Source organism: Sander vitreus, chromosome 10, assembly GCF_031162955.1.
Source record: "Sander vitreus isolate 19-12246 chromosome 10, sanVit1, whole genome shotgun sequence".
Classification (NCBI taxonomy): Eukaryota; Metazoa; Chordata; class Actinopteri; order Perciformes; family Percidae; genus Sander; species Sander vitreus.
In genome coordinates, this window is record NC_135864.1 from 29408592 (window position 1) to 29428931 (window position 20340).

Here is a 20340-nt window from a genome sequence, read left to right on the forward strand (position 1 = left end):
ATTGAAGCACAGCTGGAACGTGAGAAAAGGAGAAACAAAGGAAGAATAAAGGAAACAATGATATCCAACCACATCCAACTAGAGAGAGAGGAAGTCTTTCACAGTCATTTCAGACTCGCCCAAGGGCACAGCGAAGGCCTCTCTTATTGAATAAAACTCTCAGCATGCAACGGCCAATCTCCATGACAATCTGTTTCACTATGGGCTAAAAATGTAAGCACACACACCCACATAAGGGGAATGATTGTAAAATGAACTCAGTGTCTGGGCCTCTGATTCATGTTACAGGAGCAGAGAAATGATAATGACAGAACATGTGGAAACAGGAAGTAAGTAGAGAGACGTGATTGATAGACGGTGGGCTTTCATTTATAACTTTCCCTTCTTTAATCTCTTCTGCCCTCTGGACTGGTGTTCACTTTGTCCTCGGAATACACTCTAAATGTGCTACTGTATGTAAAATAAGATAAGATAAAATGTTATTGTCTGTTCACACAGAAAATGTTCTTGCATCGTCTGCTCCAACAATCTCCAACAACACTATGATTGTTATGATTGCAGTCCCACAATGGTTGACAGATCACAAGTTTGTGTGGGAAGGTGGGGGGGCAGTCCAAGTATGTGTAATGTTTTACCATTAATAAAACATCACTGCAGTCATGTTGATTAGTGTAATTACAGTAATCATATGAAACTCCCTCCATTAGATGCACAGGTGCTTCAGGGATAAAAAACCCTTTCTAACCGCTGCAGAGACCTGTTACTATTCTGCAGCAGAGCCTCCATCTTGGCAGTATATTCCAACACAAAAATAATCTGCAGTCTTGGTGGAATGCCGTTGAGGGATTGTGGAAATTGTTGATGACTTTACATAGGCCTAGTTATAATTACTAACATTAACAATGGATCCATTCAATTAAAGTAAACCCCAGTGAGCCAACATCCACAATACAAGGCCCCTGTCATTAATGTTATGAGTCGCAAGTATTTGGCAAGTCAAAATGCTCTCAGTGAGGACGGCTACTGGGACACATTGGGAGAATATGGGGAATATTTTGAAAGCCGCTTGACTTGGCTCTTGTTGCTTAAGAGTATGCAAACCTTTGACAAATACCAAATTAAATTCAGCAGTTAATTACGAGGTAGTAAAAATGTCAAATTACAAAAAGTTATGTTGAGAACACACTCTCTACTAAAACCTGCCACATACTTACCACCTCATCAAACTTAACACCTTTGACTAGTATACTCGTTGCAAGGAATTCACCATGCATATTGTTTTCAATGCGTTTCTTTTAGTATTACCTTTGTATTTTGTGGTATTTACTGTACACAATGGCCAGTCTCATTATATGAAGGGCCACCTGGGACATTATTCACAATTACCTCACACACATACAAGTGAAATGCTCTCACACACTCTAGCGAAATGCTTTCATACATACTAGTGAAAAATTATACTCTCACATACTATACTGAAACCTCACGCACACACAACTGAATTGCTCATAAACACTACTGAAACACCCCCTGTATAAAAGCTACTGAAACGCTCTCATAAGCGCTACTGAAACGCGATCATAAACGCTAATGAAACGCTCTCATAAACGCTACTGAAACGTTCTCACGCACAACACTGAAACGCTCTCATGCACAACACTGAAACGCTCTCATAAACGCCACTGAATTGAAACACGCTCATAAACGCTAATGGAACGCTCTCATAAACGCTACTGAAACCCTCTCACGCGCAATACTGAGTCGCTCTCATATACACAAGTGAAACAGGAATTCACTTTCAATTGTGTACATATGAAGGTTTCAATATAGCGCGTGAGTGTGTTTCTTACTGTTACTCAAATCTGTTACAGGAATCGGCTCTGTGCGGCGCATAGTGCCGCCCATGGTGATTGCAATTGGTTTAAAGAAATGCCAAAAAACCAGAGCACGTTTTTCTCCCATCCCAGAATGCTGTGTGGACTAGCCAGACCCTCCTCCGCAGCGCTGTGAAGGAAGGTCTGGCAATGCGGGACTACTCTCTGTACAGCATGCCATTCCTCTCTCCCTGTACTCTCACCTCCCTGCAATTTTCCCTCAGACCAGCCATCTTGAAACTTGGCAACGAATCAAAAATGACAAATGACAACCTGTGACCATGACACAATTTAAGTGTAAATGTATCCACATACAAATGCATTCCAGGCGAATTGTAGTCTGACTCACAGGAAAAAGGATCTCCAGCAAATTCAACATATACAGATTTTTGTTTTTGTAATGATACAATGATGACGTGTGAAATTTTTTTAACTAAAACTAAAAAAATCTAATCCCTGATCAGTTCAACAATGGGATTATCTGTGTATGTGAATGATAGCCTGTTAAGACAATGGAACTTTTTATCTCGCTCATATTCATTAATATGTAAGGGTTAATGCCCGACGAGGTGTCCATTGTCAGATATTAATGGACGACGGCGAGGCGTGAAAGAGAGAAGCTAACCGTATTGCTAGTGTTTACAAGTGAATTTAACTGCTTACTAGTATTATGATTTTGGGCAACAAGTGGAACTGATACTCACCAGCATGCATGTCTTCACTTCCAAGATTAACAACGGATGGACAGAAGGATCTCTTGATCAGCAGTTTACGTGCAGATGTTAAGGAAAATCTCAGGATCAGCACAACTCTTTTCACATACGTGAAGAAGGTTCTTGGGACTTTGATGAATTACACAGGAGCATTTAATAAATTCTCAATTGAGGAGAGTTTAGGATTACACAGTACAGTGTAGGTGCCATCCCAATTTCTGAAGTTACCGTCTTCCTGAAGGTGATGCTGAAGGCGTTTAGTTTAGCTTAACTTTTAATGAAAACAAAGACATTGCGGGCACCCAAATATCTCAGCAAAGACAAAATGTTTTATGTGTTTACTTTCTCCATGGCCTTGGCAGGATGAGGCAGTACTGTCTTATCATTCAGCTGTTACATCTCCCATCTTCCATGGCGACACAGAGCTAAAGTATTCCTCTGCCTGGAAAGGTTTTTTTTTTTTTTATATTGCCAAAAAAACAACATACAAAACTCTCATAGGAGAAAGAAATGTTGTAAATGTACAAGAAAGAAAAGAATCAACTTAGCAAAAACAACAACAAAAAGGGGGGAATTACTTAAATAAATCACAACTCCTTTTAGGAGCAGCACACAAGGGAAGATTAATCAAAACAGTAATTTCTTGATATGTCACTACAGACTTTTATTTCAATTTTACCTTTTCCAGTGAGAAAAAAAACAACAATTTAAAATCATTCATTAACCAAACAAAGGAAGGCCTAGAACTTATCCACTTGCTGCAACAAATATGACATTTGCCCATGGGAACAATCATATCAATTAGCATAGCATGAGTTCATAAGCTGGAAATTCCACAACACCCAGACTAACAACAGATGGACAGAAGGATGTCTTGATCAGCAGTTTACGTGCAGGATTGCCTGCTGAGGGACTTTCACTTTTAGACACAATTATAGAGTATGGTCAAGACCAACTGCCACTTTGCTTGTTTGAAACCCATGATGTCTCTCTCTCATGGGTGGGCCAAATTCTCTGAGTGGGCAAAGCAGAGAAAGGGGAGGTAACCTTGCTACTTATGACCTCATAAGGAGCAAGATTCCAGATCGGCCCATCTGAGCTTTCATTTTCTCAAAGGCAAAGCAGGATACCCAGGGCTCGCCATTTCTAGCCACTGGGGGACCATAGGCAGGCTGGGGGAACGCATATTAATGTTAAAAAACCTCATAAAGTGAAATTTTCATGCCATGGGACCATTAAGATTTAACCGATGCCTTTTAAGGCTCTTCCAGAGGTCTTTTGTCTGTTCCAGAGACCTGGCTGAAACGTAAAGGGGACAGAGCGCTTGAAGTCAAGGTAACAACAGTCCATTGTGACCAGCAAATTTAAAGAGAAAACAGCAAATATCTAGTGATGGCCAAATTAAAGGTGCTGTACGTAGGATTGTGAAGATCCAGGACTTAGTCAAACTATTTGAACATCAACAACTTCTCAGTCCCTCCCCCCTTTCCGCTAAAGTCCAAAACGGTCTAAGCCCCTCCCCCCCACAAGGTAGAATGAATGTGCGTGCATGAGCAGTGATTGACACGCAGTTAGACACCCCCCCTGGCCCTGATTGGTGCATCTGAACAGGGAGCTGTGGATTTTTGCAAATCGCACTACAGGCTGTAGGTGGTGACAGAGGAGCCAGATTTTTTTTTTTAAATTACCTGCTTACCTGTGTTGAGATTGCATTGAGATTTCCACGGCTACTACCAATGCTGGTCTGTCAGTCGCGCCGTCCACCACTTTGTGTGCATTCGTGGTTCCCAGAGGTTGAAGGCCTGAAACTGCTGCTACAGGCCTGAGCTCAACCTTCGGGCTAACCGGCCTTGCCACACAAGATTTCCCAAAAAGGACAATTAGTCACACTACTCTCAGCATGGCAACAACACCTGACAAATCTATATTACTCAACCAAGCTGAAGAGAAGATCATCAACCTTAAAAATTAAAGCCAAAAACTCACCAACGAGCTGCGGCATAAAGAGGCTCTCCTGTCTAACTTCATGGACGTAGCTGCCGGGCAATCCAAGCAGCTGGCGTCTCTCACAGTAGCCCTGCAGGACACTGGGATTCCTCCACCTGTCCTCAGCTGGCCTGCTCTACATCACAGTCGTCGTGGTCTATAGTGCAGATCCGTGGTCATCTGAAGCAAACAGCGGGTGCGAGCAGGGCATCACCACCTAGCCTGCACCTCTCTAACCACTACTCTAAGCACTACTGGCTACTGATGATCTCCACTGATGAGGCTCCCCTCCAGGTTTCAGCTCCCCTGCAGGTTCCGGCCCCCCTCCAGGTGGATGGGCCAATGGCAGGTGACCACCTGGCTCTGGCTCCCACCGTAACTGACAACCAGATGGATGCCTTCATTGACCTCCAACGGAAAAGGCGAGGGGTTTCCTCCGCTCGCCGGCAGCTCATAAGAGATGCTGTCAGAAGATCCGGTGGCCTCCCTCGTCCCAAGTCTGCTGCTGGACACCCTCCAAAAAGTCCCCAGCCCCGTTCTTCACCACTACAACTCTCTGTTCGGTCCACCCACGGGGCTGTTAGCACCCAGTCTTCATCCCCTCCTGACTTCCATAAAAAGGATCATTGTCCACGTGGGAACCAACGATACAGTCCGCCAACAGTCGGAGCTGACCAAAAAAAGATTTTAGCCAACTTTTTAAGCTTCTAAAACAATGTGGCAGATCTGTTTTTATCTCAGGTCCCATTCCCACACTGGGCCGTGCTGCCACTCGCTTCAGCAGAGTCTTTAGCCTTCAGAACTGGCTGCAGTCTGCATGTGGGGCACACAATGTTGGTTTCGTTGACAATTTTAATCTTTTTTGGGATTGATATTCTCTCTTTATGAGAGACGGCATTCATCTTAACAGGCTGGGCTCACAGGTGCTAGCCGCTAACGTCCAGCGTGTTGTGCAGTCCTCACCACACAAGTGACTATTTACACAACACACACACACACCCTGGAATCCCTTTCTCCTTCTATGGCATCACCTCAGGACACTGTTTGCAGCACTAGCCCCCCCCCTACTGTCTTCCCTTGCCATTAACACTACCACTGGTCCATCTCCCCATTCAAACTGTTGTCACAGATAGGGCCTGCTGCCCTCATTACACAATTAATAAGATTAATAAGAACAATCTTCTTTACATAAAATGCACTACTGTCCCATTACCAGTGGTTATGTGTAAACTGGCCCTCCTAAATGTGAGGTCCCTCTCAAAAAAGACTTTTATTCTAAATGAGTTTATCTCCTCCACCATCCTAGATTTCTTGTTCCTCACTGAAACCTGGTTGGAGTCTGGTGAATATAGCCAGCTCTTAGAAGTATGTCCCCCGACTATGACTTCTTTAGCTCACCCAGGCCAAAGTGGCCGTGGAGGAGGTATTGCTGTTATTTTTAAAAAAATGCCACCGGTGCACTCCTGTTGGTACAAATGCTTATACCAGTTTTGAGGTTTTATGCTTAAAACAGGTGGTATAAAGCCTGTCCTTTGTGTAACTGTCTACCGCCCTCCCAAACAGAATTCTCTATTTTTAACTGAATTTTCAGAATTTTTATCTTCGGTGGTTTTAGGCTATGATAAGATTTTAATCTCTGGGGACTTCAATATTCACGTGGACATTCCATCCAATGCCAGTGCTGAATTTCTCGGAACTATGGACTATTTTAACTTTACTCAGCATGTTACCTGCCCTACTCACAACCGTGGTCATACTTTGGATTTAGTTTTTACACTTAGTAAAATTGATTCTCTGGATGTGGAGGATTTGGGTGTCTCTGACCATCAGTGTATCAGGTTCTCCACCTTGTTTCAAATCATCGCCAATCATCAAACTCCTGCTCACTACTGCCGATCTATAAATACATCCACTCCAAGTTATTTCTCAGATGCCTTCAGAGCCTCCTTTTCACTCAGCAGTTCTAAAACCCACACCCCATCAGCTGAATACAGACCTATTAATCACAGAGTTTAATTCTATCTGTGGAAATATTTTGGACTCCATTGCCCCTCTGACTATCAGGAAACCTAGAGCCAAATCTCAGCCTTGGCTGAATAGTGACACTCGTGCTCTTAGACGACTATGTCGAAAAGCAGAGAGAAAATGGAAGAACGACAGGCTACAGGTGTCTTTTGAGATGCTGAAAGGCTGTCTGGCTAATTATCAGTTATCGGTCAAAGCAGCAAGGGCCAAATATTTCGCCAACATCTCCAAAAATCACCACAATCCCAAAGCCTTGTTCCATACAATAAATGTAGTTCTCACCCCTGTTGACAACACTTGTCTTGTACCATCCACAGCCATTTGTGAGGATTTTCTAACATTTTTCTTAACAAAAATAGATCTTATTCATTCAAATATCTCACCGCCCATTTATGATCCTGGTCTGATGCTTGCCCCCCCTGCCATCCTTAATGGCTTTCAGCCTGTATCTCTGTCTCTCGTCTATGACACTATTGCTCATACAAGGTCCTCCACCTACCCTTTGGATATTGTTCCCTCACACCTTTTAAAGGATGTATTAGACACTGTAGGTCCCACAATTTCCCTTATTATAAACAGCAGTCTTGCCAATGGAACTGTCCCATCCATTTTTAAACATGCAATAGTTCATCCTCTTATTAAAAAACCGAACCTCAACAAATCAGATTTAAATAATTTCCGTCCCATTTCCAAGCTTCCCTTCCTGTCTAAAGTATTGGAGAAAATTGTTTATGCTCAGCTACTGGCTCATTTAGAAAATAACAACATCATGGAAAAATTTCAATCTGGGTTCAGGGCTCGTCACAGTACAGAATCGGCCCTTCTTAAAGTTTCAAATGACCTGCTACTGGCTTTAGACTGTGGTAAATGTGCCATCCTAATTCTGTTAGACCTTAGTGCAGCATTTGATACAGTGGATCACAATATTTTATTAAATCGTCTTGAGGTCCAGGTTGGCATCCAGGGCACTGCCCTCAAGTGTTTTGCCTCCTATTTAGCCGATAGGACTTTCTCTGTTAACATTGGCAGCCTTTACTCCTCCACAGCCCCTATTTCTTGTGGAGTACCCCAGGGTTCCATTTTGGGACCTATTTTGTTTGCTCTGTATATGCTCCCTTTGGGCTATATATTCCACCAACACAATGTTTCCTTCCACTGTTATGCCGATGATACACAAATCTATTTGATGTTAAATCCGTAGGAAACTCCGTTATATCCATTCTTAACTGCCTCCAGGATGTGAAATGCTGGATGGCCAAAAACTACTTACAGCTGAATGACTCTAAAACAGAGGTGATTCTTCTTGGTCCCCCAAACACAACAGCAAGCATAGCTAGCCACCTGGGTCCGCTGTCTCTTAACCTTCACGTCCATGCCAGAAATCTTGGTGTCATCTTTGATTCATCACTTCGTTTTGAGAAACAGATCAATTCAGTGGTGAAAAGTTGCTTTTTTCAACTCCGGAATATTGCCAAACTGAAGACCATCCTGGCTTCTGATGACATGAAGACTGTCACCATTGCATTAATCTCCTCCAGGCTTGATTATTGCAACTCACTGTATCTGGGTATTGGCCATTCCTCTTTGTCTCGCCTGCAGCTGGTGCAAAATGCTGCAGCGAGACTTCTGACTTGCACAAGAAAAAGAGAAAGCATCACACCGATTCTGGCATCCCTGTATTGGCTACCTATTAAATACAGGATTGATTTTAAGATTCTTTTATTTGTTTTTAAAGCCATTCGTGGTCAGGCTCCTCAGTATATTTCAGAACTCCTCAGCCCCTACTCCAATTGCAGGCCTCTTAGATCCTCGAATCAATTATTTTTAACTGTTCCTCGATCGAGGTTAGTGGGTAAGGGAAAACGTGCCTTTTCTGTGGCAGCTCCAAAGCTTTGGAATAATCTCACACTTTGTCTCAGATGTTCCCCCTCCATTGACAGTTTTAAAACACTTCTCAAAACATATTTGTTCTAAATGGCCTTTGGTTGCTCTTAGAGGTTTGTAGCATCTTAATATAATATTGTACTGTATTTTTTGCATTTATTGCTTTATTTTTATTTATCATTTATTTATTTTTTTACTCCTTTTGCTTGATTTTTGTGGTTGTGTTGTGCACTTCAATTTGTACAGTACTTTGGTCAACTTTGGTGGTTTAAAATGTGCTATATAAATAAATTTGACTTGACTTGACTTGACTTTGACAAATATGGCAGAAAGTTAGTTTTATAAGTCTTACCTACTGCACCTTTAAGCTTTGTAAAGCTTCATGATTAATTTTCTTTCCCACTTATTGTGTCCCCCATCCAATGTTGAAAAAAACCCAACATCCTTGATGATAATTTATTATTGTAATAATAATAAATGTTTATTAGTGTAATAATGTATTATACACTTGAGCACCTGCCCCCAAAAATGTCTGTGAACAGCACTGCAGAAACACACATACACAGCCTTGACCTAAGCTGTCATTGGTGTTATTGAGAGGTGTTTGTTGAATGAGCTCTCTCTCTTGTTTGGGCCTGCAGCTTTCATTTCCATTTAGGACATCCTGTCAGTTGAGCCTGTAAACACCATTATAGCCTTAAGAAATGAGAGTTGTAATTGTGGGGCAGAGCTAAGGTGAATGACTAGCGGGACAAATGACACTGGAGTAGAGTGGACTGTGACCATGTGGCACTTTACTGTGATAAAGCTCACAGTTCCCCAACATAACTGAGCAGATTTCTGATCTGCTGCTACATCATGAACCACCCAGACCTCTCAGGTTATCTGGGACAGGTCTGCTTTCTGTCCCCAGAGTCAGAACTAAACATGGGGAAACCGCAAGTTTTTATGCGCCACATATCTCAAAAACTCCTAATAAACTGCAGGCCCGCTGCAACTCTCAGTTCTTTTAAAGCAAGGCTGAAGACTTTTTTTTTTTATGCTGCCTTTTTTAAAGTAATTGTTCATTTCTTACACTGCACTGTAACTTTATTATTGTATTTCATAGCTGTCTTATTCTATTTTAGCTGTTTTTTATATTATGTAAAGCACTTTGAATTGCCTTGTTGCTAGAATGTGCTATATAAATAAAGCTGCCTTGCCTTGCCTTTAAATCGGACCTAAGTTTATCACTGTTGCTCTGCCATCATGTAGGATGTTAAAAGAGATTAATTAACCAGCTGTATTTGTTAATAAGCAGATGTGGACATTTGCCTGCAAGGAATGTCATTTTCAGTATAGTGACTGCATTCCTTTAATCAAAAAAGATCTAATATTTTCCTGCTGTATTCTTGATACAGCTGGTAGAAGAAATGCATGAAATTACTTACTTTGTAATTTTGGGAAGTGAAAAATGTTTTTCATTAAAACTTTCTAGAACAATATTAAATGTAACGCTTTTATTCACAATGTTGGGAACACGGAGGAGTTGAAGAATGCTTTCTTTTTAATGTCCATGAGAAAAGAAATGCTTCAATTTATTTTTGAGTTTTGCTTTACAGAGAACCTTGTGGATGTTAGGAAGAAATTAAATTAACGTACCAACAATAACAAATAGAACAGGTGGAGGGCCGCGGGCCAAAAGCAAACGTTCAAGTCGTGGACCTTTACATTGAAATGTTTTGCATATTTGCATATCATAAATTTGAAGTTGAACACATTAAGGAATAATGAAATACATATTCATAAGTAATATTTATTAATACAAATAGTTTTGATTAATCATTACAACAATTCAGGGCAGAACATGCCCCTGTGACATAGATACACAGTCACCATCGTACCCACTGTAAATCATTCATTTATTTGTAAAACAAAACTTCACACATTGTGACTATTGTGTAAAAATGCTCTGTATCCTCTCTGTATGATTCACCGAGCAAAAGACACCAGCAGGCCGAACATTTCTTGGTGTATCCCTATTTTCCTTTTCGCCTCTGTGAAAATCTCAAGTATCTCAATATCAATCTTGATGCTGATCTATTTTGAACAATATTGCATTTTACAATTTGGAGATAGGACAAATGTGAAGTGAACTCAAACCAAAACATCCCTTAAATATACAGTCAGAAATAGACAGATATTTCATATCAAAGTTATAATAACAACAGCTTCCAGTCAGTGTTCCAGCATTGGTCTTGTTACATTAGTATGTATTACCATTACCATATTCAAATATAAGTACTCTAATGAGCTGTTGCAGACTTGTATCATAAAAGCAGAGAAATGTTGACAGTGCTCGGTAACTATATTCAGAATTGTCTATGCTTGCTGAAGATGTATTAAAACTGCATGCCAGAGCTAAAACAGAAAAGCATCTGCGTGTGTCCTATCCTGTCGACTCCCACTGCTATACAGAGGGGTTATACTGTCATGTTCATCTGCCACATACTGTACATTCAAAGTTTGACAAAGTCTGTTTACGTTTATCAGTTGGAATATCAGTGGGAGACATGAAGCCTGTCTTTGCTTTTCAAAAGTCCCTCAATATCAGGTTCCAGCTGACTTACTGACAGAGTGAGAATGTCATGGAGGTGAGAGTCAGACAGTGAGTTTCTCAGTTTGCTCTTGTTCGGATTCTTTAGACTGAAAGTCTGCTCACAAAGGTAGGTACTTCCAAAGAGGGACAGCATCGCCTGTGCATGTTTGCAGATCTTGCTGTACCTGGTTGCTGGAACACATCTGTAAAAGTCCTGTAAGGGAAGATCTCTGAACTTGTTTTGGAGTTCTGAATCAGACTGTGTCCACATCAATAGAAAAGGGTTGAGCAAACAGCTGAAAGGCTGTTGCATTTTCTCTGAAATCTACAAAGCGGCTGTCAAACTCAAGTACAAGATGGCTGAGGATTTCTGTGTACTTGGGGATGTGTTCTTCCATCAACCCGACTTCTTTAAGGCTGGGAAAATGTGCCAAATTCCCTAAATGTAGACACGAAGACAAAAAAGAACAGTATAAGATGCAAGAAGAAATCTTGGTGTACCATTTCATTAAGTAGGCTAAATGCACATTAGACCTTACTTTACTTAGTTACTCAGAAAAGTATAAATTACAGTAATATATATTAAGTATCTGTTTACCCCAAACACTGCACACAATAACATTATGCTTAATAACGAGCCCATTTTATTATATAATTTGATCTGTTGAGCAACAACAGTTTTTGCTTGAAGGCTCTGACGTGATCATACATCTGGTTGATTACCTGGTCCTTCCCTTGGAGCTGAAGATTCAGAGTATTCAGTAGCTCTGTAATGTCCACCAGAAAAGCCAGGTCAGCGATGCATTGCTTGTCTGAGGGCACTTGAATGTTGCTTTTCTTTCTAGCTTGAAACTCCCTGACCACATCACGCAACTCAAAAAAGCGCCGTAAAACTTTCCCTCTGCTCAGCCACCTCACCTCCTGGTGGTACAGCACATCACCATACTGTGCCTCCATCTCATCCAGCATAGCTTGGAACTGACGATGTGAGAGCGCCTTCTCTGACACCAGTGTAGCGAGACCAGAATGCTTACCGACCATTGCCGGAGCTCCATCGTTCGTGATGTTCTTCACATATTTTCCCACTTCAAGTTGTTCTTCTCAACAACTCTTTCCACTGGCAAAAAAATATCCGTTCCTTTTGTTGTGCCTGAAAGTGTTTCAAGGCCGGCGAGCTCCTGACACACCTCAAAGTCCTCGCTGACTCCTCGCAAAAACACCAACAACTGCGCAGAGTCGGAGTTATCTGTACTCTCATCACAGGCAATGGAGAAGGCAGAAAATCTACATGCTTTCGCTACGATTTGCTCACGGACGTTTTGAGCCATATCCTCCATGCGACGGGTAACGGTGTTCCAAGACAGGCTAATTTGGGAGAAAACCTGTGTCTGATTTGGGCACACAGTCTCAGCAGCCACACTTAGACACTGTTTCACAAAGTCACCACATGAAAGAGGTCGTCCATTTTTCACAATTAATGTGCTAATCCGGTAACTTGCACGGGTAGCATTTTCTTGTGCTGTTGACGGCTGAAGCAAAGTACGTTGTTGAGAACGTAACTTTGCTAGCAGGTCTCCTGCCTTGACTTTTCGTTCCTCTTCACTGTATCTTGAGAACTGATGCAAATGTTTCGTTTCATAATGACGACGGAGATTATACTCTTTAAGAACAGCCACTCTTTGTTTACAGATAAGACATACTGCCGTAGACTCGATTTCAGTAAAATTATTTTTAAACTTTCTCTTGTCAATGTGCCAATGCCTCATACGATCCATGTTAGCTAGCTTCTCCTCAGCCCTCTTCTTCACTCTTGTCATCATAAAGATCTGCGTTGACAGAAGCTAAATAGCGCCTCCCTATCGCCCCATCTAAACCAATGTTAAACTGTGGCCAGATAGTGAACTGCAGCTGACCAGAGCGCGGGAGAAAGTCGAGACATGAAATTCTGACCAGAGAATTAATAAAAAAAATTGTGTGCGCTCCAAACTGGGCAGCTCTGAAATAGAAGGTACAATTATTCAATAACATACCATACTAAATGCACACAAATAAAAATAAATGACCAAAACAAAATACCGTAGATGCCTTTCTCAAGGAATTATTTCAATTTACAGTCTCCTTTCTTCTTTCATAAAATGATAAATATTTGCCTCATTTTTTGTCATAGAATTCTAGTTTTCCAAATGTCTTAGAAGACATCCTTTCAAATGCTGCCACTCTTGCCAATTCAACAGTCCATTCTTGAACCGAGGGAACTCCCTCGGTTTTCCACCCTCTAAGAAGTATCTGTCTGACTATCATGATGCTGGTTTGGATCAAATTTTTTATGTACTTACCAGTGTTGGGAGTAACACGTTACAGTAACGTAACTACTTTTTAGAGTAAAAAGTAGTGTAACGCGCTACTACTGAAAATTTAGTAACAAAATGTTCCTTTTTCAATTAGGCTCAACGTTACTTTTCCCAGGGACATTTGACAGCGACACTGTCTTCTCAGCTGCACGCTCACAAGCTCCACACAGGACGTGACAGAGGCTGGTAGCAGAGCAATCATGGCAAGCAAGTTAGCAGCCAAAGCTAACTTTTGAGAGCGTTTTAAGCTTCGTGGCTTTTTGCTAGACAGCGCTCTGAGCCAGGCAGACACAAAGCTGACAAGCGGACCGCTGTGGACTTGTGTCAGTTGCACAGACGTGCAAAGATTTCCAGAAAAGAGGCTGCATGTGTCTACCATGGACACATCGTGGCTGCGCAACTGGTACAAGTCAATACAGACATTACATAGTATACACTAACAAAGTGTAATGCCAATGACCTGCCGATGTGCATTCAACCCGCGCTGGACTCGTTCATAATGAATCAGCCGTCACTCTGTGAGGAGAGAATCCAGTCTGCAGTGCAGTTCAGACACTTCACTGATAAACCATAGATTGGCTTTATGGTCAAAGATTGTTAAAGTATAATTAACTTCAATCTCTGCCAGAGACCCCTGCTTTTAAATGTAACGTACAAGTAACGAGTAAAGTAAAAAGTTACTTTCCATAGGGGGTAACTAAGTAAAGTAACAGATTACTTTTTTTAGAAGTAACGAGTAACAAGCAAACACTACTTTTTAAAAGTAACTTCCCCAACACTGGTACTTACTCCCTTCGGTTAATACTGAATCATCCCCTAAGACAAATAGTCTCAGTGAAAACATTTTAAATGCTAACAGGAATCAAAAGGTCAGTACAACAACCAATATAAAGAAACAACAGGGTTGTAAGGATAAAGATTTCTATTAAGCTTAGGTAATGAAAGCTGCAGAATGATAAATGTGCATAATAAAAAAGGACACAAGGCATTTTAATAGCTAAGGGACATGAAGGTCAGCATGCAATACCTTGCATTTTGAATAGCATGCTGTGATTATATTAACCATGTCACCATTAAATGAAGTATGAAGGATGCCCGTCCATCTGACCTTTTTCTTTATCCAGACAATTCAGATATTCAAGTGTTTCATAGAGATTTAGCAGGAAAAGTCTTTGAGAGAGGAGCTTCAAAATGTTGGGACATGACTGTCTGATAACAAGCTGTCTCTTCATTTAGGGAAAACAGAGGCCATCTTTTTTTGGATCCAGAATTAAGCTAGAAAAGTCCCCAGAGATGAAGGTAAAGCTAGGAGAGCCTGTTATTTAGCTGAGAACACTGTGAACTATTAAGGATGTACAAAAGATAATCATCTTTCAGGGGAGGCCACGGCTCTGAAAGCCCTCACTAAAATCAGCCAAAAGACTAAATTCTTGGCAAGAAAATCAGGGTTGTTGGATAGGCAAGGCAAGGCAAGGCAAGCCAGCTTTATTTATATAGCACATTTCAGCAACAGTGCAATTCAAAGTGCTTTAGATAAAACATTAAAAAGCAGTTAGAAATAAATACAAAATTAAAAACAGATAAAATACAAGAATAAAATTCACAGACAATTCCTTTTTCTTGGTGTTAGATCAATATAAAAAACGTTAGCAGGAGCATTAGTTCAATGCCACTTTGACTGCCAACTCCTGGTTTAATAGTATACCACAGCGCATCAAAAATAAACTCCAAAACAAGTTAATCACAGTTGTGTTAAAGTTAGTCTATATCCACGATGTTCCATTTCCGGGATTGCTCTCGTTCTGCCGGAAATTCCGTCGGATGTCACTCTTTTACGGCTGGAGGTCCGCCTTCTTTGTGGTGTAATTTTAAACTCCGGACTATGGTTAATTGCTCCTCAGATCTCTGCAGGGTAATCTGTCCGATCTGAGTTTATAAGAGTCATACAGAGATTAAGAGATAATGACAACTGTGCAACAAGAGGCAGCTCAACAGATTTTTTTTGTCCTTCTAAGATTCAAGAGTTCACTGGGCAAAAGTTTTTTTTTTTACCCGGCTTCAATTGAATGGAATACACTTCCATTATCTCTGAAACTTATTGAAGCAGAGAGAAATAGTAAGAGGGCTATGAAGGAATGGCGAGCAAATAGTCTTTCAGAATAGGGATCTTGCAGTAACTCAGTGTTGTCCTTTTATATTATTTCTTGTATGTGAATAATCACAATGGAAAGAAGCCTGACAGTCTGTAGGTATATGTTATAACTGTCTTCGGGTGAAGCAGTAATCTATCTATCTATCTATCTATCTATCTATCTATCTAAATACAGTATCAATTCTTAGTCTATCTGAAAAAATATGGAGCTTTCAGGTGACCCCTCCGGTTGTTGTACCTGTCCTTTGTCAAAACTGACACTTTGGTTGTTGTTTTAATTCAGCAGCTGTTTCATCAAATGTGACCCAGAGGCAGACTGGCCATCTGGATGTTCTTTCAGAATTCCTGAGCAGCCACTGCTTACAGGTCGTCCAACAGCAGCTTCTCTGGCCCATTTGGCCATGTGCGTAGTGTTAAAGCTGCTTTTTTGGCTCATTTAGTCGGAGCTGTTGTTGTAATTGTGTGTGTTCAGTCACAACGGTGAAAACCTTATTATGCATGAAATAGATTTCAGTAAAAAAAAAAAAAAAAGGAAGGCCATATGCAAAACATTTTGAAACTAAAATAACAATATAAATATGTACATATTATGTTCATCGCTGTGTGGGTGCAAGTCTATTACGTGACATAGTGTCAAATCATAACAGAAGTTATCTCAGGACACTTTACAAGTAGAGTAGATCTAGACCACACTATAATTTCCATTCATCATGGAAATTTGCAGTGTTTCAGCAACAAAGGAGAGACAGAAAAAGACAAGATATAATATTAAATACATACAGATTAAGAAAAAAGCAGTAAAAAGAAGTAAACTGTATAAACACAAGACAGTAAAAAAGCAGTAAACCGTAAAGGCAAAATATAAGTAAACAGACTGAAAGGTTGAACAGACAGTATTCACAGCATTGCACAGAGAAAATATTGATAATGATATTGCACAGTTAATTAAACGTTGATATTGCACATGAGTGAGTTGTCAGTTGTACATGTACAGTCTACTTGGAGCAGTGTTGATTTGTAAAGTCTGACAGCAGCAGAAAGGAAGGCCCTGCAGAATCTCTCCATCACACACCGCGGGTGCAGCAGCCTGTCACTGAAGGAGCTGCTCAGTGCTGTCAGAAAGTCCTGCATAAAAGATGGCTGATGCCACCACAGAGTCCAAAAAGGTGCTCAGAAATGCCACCCGCACTCTCAAAGATCTGAGTCTCCTCAGCAAATAGAGTCTGCTCTCTCCTTTTTTGTGCAGTGCATATCTGTCATTTGTCCAGTCCAGTTCATTGTTCGGGTGAACAATACACCCAACAATACATGTAATATTTCACCCTCTCAATGTCCATTCCCTGAATGTTCACTGGTGGAAGAAGGGAGTGTTTGCACCTGCGTAAATCCACCACCAGTTTTCTGGTTTTCCCTGCATTCAGGAGGTTCAGCTGGCACCAACTCACAAAGTCCTGGGTCAGTTCTCTGTCCTCCCTGTCCTCCCCGTCTGTGATGAGGACGACGACTGCAGTCGTCAGTGATTCTTTGCTGGTGGCCATTAGCTGAGGTGTTTGTGAAGTTTGCAGTGTACAGAGTGAAAAGGAAGGGACCCAGAACTGTTCCCTGCAGAGCTCCCATGCTGGAGACAACCCTGTCAGACTCAGTCCCTTATCATATCCCTTATATATGTAGGACCAACAGACTCAATAACTCCTTTGTCCCTCATGCCATCATACTCTACAACTCCTCACTCGGGGGGAAGAGGAAATAGGGTAAAGAGAACAGAACAGAACAGAACAGGAAGGAAGGAAGGGAAGGAGTGATAGCCACTCACTCATTCACTGTGCAATAACTTAATAATCTACTCACATACATACCTGGACACTCTAACTGCTCTTAACTGCTAATTTATGGTAAATGTCGTTTATTTATTAACTGTATAATAACACAATACCATACACAGTCCTATATATATCTATATATATCTGTAGTTTATTGTCTACTGTTTGTTTACTTTTTGTAAAAAATATTTAACTAAAAGTTTATTGTTATTGTTATACTTTATTTTTTTCTATATTGTATTTTTTATACCTCTTTATTTAAAGAGTGTTTTGTAAGCTGCTAAAATCTGCTGCTGGAAATCTAATTTCCTTGCGGGAGTCATCCCAAAAGGATCAATAAAGAGAAGTCTTTTATCCTCACATACTGTGGTCGGGTGGTGAGGTAGTCAAGTCAGGTTTTGTGGGTAGTGGTGGACTAGCTATTAGGAAGTTTCCCTACTCTCAGGACATTTAATGGCTGCCACATGTTTCTCCATTTGACCACATACTGTATAAAAGTAATGAATAGACATGGTCACAGTTATGATATCAAGTGCTAATTAAACCAATTATCTAAATATCTTTCATATCATCCAGAGAAGATGTGGGCAAAGAAAGGCTTGAATCATTCAAATTTGCAAATATGTTCATAGCTGGTACACAACTCATTTTCCACACCAATTGTTAGAGTCCACATTGTCCACTTCACTGTTGCCGGCCTACAAAGAGCAGACAATTACCATAAACATGACGTGTCATACCTTGCTGTTACAGTTGGGATAAAAAAACTCTACAGTACATCAAACATCTAATAACAGATAGCACATACATCGTAAAAACATTTAGCCTCTACAGGACATTTCAAGGTTCTTCAGATTCCCTCTTCTGTGTGCTGTTACCATTTATTTTGGTAATTTAGCTTTAAAAAAAAGGTTTCCCTTGGTATGCTTGATAAAAGACTGAGTGATGCGCTTTTTTCTGAGTTTCATTTGGCCTGCGTTGCTGATAAGACCTTCTTTTGATGCATCAGCATAACATTTCATTATTTTGGCTTGTTTTCTTGTCAACACTTTGAGATTTACAACTCCTCAGCTCTCCATCTGGCTGGAATATGGTTTATCAATATTTCTCTGATTCTGTCACAAGTCCAATAGCTGGAAGAGTGAGAGAGACTGAAAGAGAGAGATAGGAGGGTGGGAGGGAGGGAGTGAATGAGTGAGTGAGGGAGGGAGGTGTTCATCCCCAATAGGTTGAACACGGATCCATTTGTTTTACAAGAGACAGAACAAGCAAGAGATGAGTGGTGGAGTGAGAGGAAGAGAGGGACCTTTGAAAGAGTGAAGCAGAACGGTAGAGAGAGAGAGAGAGAATAGATCAAAGTTTGTCTTAACACAGCACTTTGTCTGTAGGCCTCATAAAACTGCATCTACTCACTTAGGCCAAATATTCCCCTGAAGCGCGCGCACACACACACACACACACACACACACACACACACACACACACACGCAGGCTCTTGAAATGTGAAATATGCTGATACAAAGTTAGACCGGAAACATTACTACTGTCAGTAAGAAGCAAGCAGATATAAATGCTTAGCTTCAGCTTCCATGTCACAGCAGGGTGATCAGACTTTGTCCGATAATATTTTTCCTTTTCAGGAGAACCTTTCTGCCCCAAGCTGTTTGTCAGTAGAACTTAAACCTTGTGTCTCTTACCAGGTTTCTGGCTGAAAGCTGCACGTGTGTCTGTCATTACATCCACATGCATGGTTTTCATTTCATCCATGCTTAAAGATTACCTTGCACGGCCGCTGCATTCTTGCGATGTTTACGAAATCACTCGAGAATTGTGGGATCACATACAGTGGTGTGAAAAAGTGTTTGCCCCCTTCCTCATTTCCTGTTCCTTTGCATGTTTGTCACACTTAAGTGTTTCGGAACATCAAACCAATTTAAACAAAAGTCAAGGACAACACAAGTAAACACAAAATGCAATTTGTAAATGAAGGTGTTTATTATTAAAGGAGAAAAAAAATCCAAACCATCATGGCCCTGTGTGAAAAAGTGATTGCCCCCCTTGTTAAAACATAATATAACTGTGGTTGTCCACACCTGAGTTCAATTTCTCTAGCCACACCCAGGCCTGATTATTGCCACACCTGTTCACAATCAAGGCATCACTTAAATAGGAGCTGCTTGACACAGTAAGGTCCACCAGAAGATCCTTAAAAGCTACACATCATGCCGAGACCCAAAGAAATTCAGGAACAATTGAGAAAGAAAGTAATTGAGATCTATCAGTCTGGAAAGGGTTATAAAGCCATTTCCAAAGCTTTGAGAATCCAGCGAACCACAGTGAGCCATTATCCACAAATGGCGAAGACATGGAACAGTGGTGAACCTTCCCAGGAGTGGCCGGCCGCCCAAAATTACCCCAAGAGCGCAGCGACGACTCATCAAGAGGTCACAAAAGACCCCACAACAACGTCCAAGAACTGCAGGCCTCACTTGCCTCAGTTAAGGTCAGCGTTCATGCCTCCACCATCAGGAAAAGACTGGGCAAAAAATGGCCTGCATGGCAGAGTTCCAAGGAGAAAACCACTGCTGAGCAAAAAGAACATCAAAGCTTGTCTCAATTTCTCCAGAACACATCTTGATGATCCCCAAGACTTTTGGGACAACATTCTGTGGACCGATGAGACAAAAGTGGAACTCTTTGGAAGGTGTGTGTCCAAGTATATCTGGCGTAGAAGGAACACTGCATTTCATAAAAGAACATTATACCAACTGTAAAATATGGTGGTGGTAGTGTGATGGTCTGGGGCTGTTTTGCTGCTTCAGGACCTGGAAGACTTGCCGTGATAAAAGGAACTATGAATTCTGCTGTCTACCAAGAGATCCTGAAGGAGAATGTCCGACCATCTGTTCGTGTACTCAAGCTGAAACGAACTTGGGTTCTGCAGCAGGACAATGATC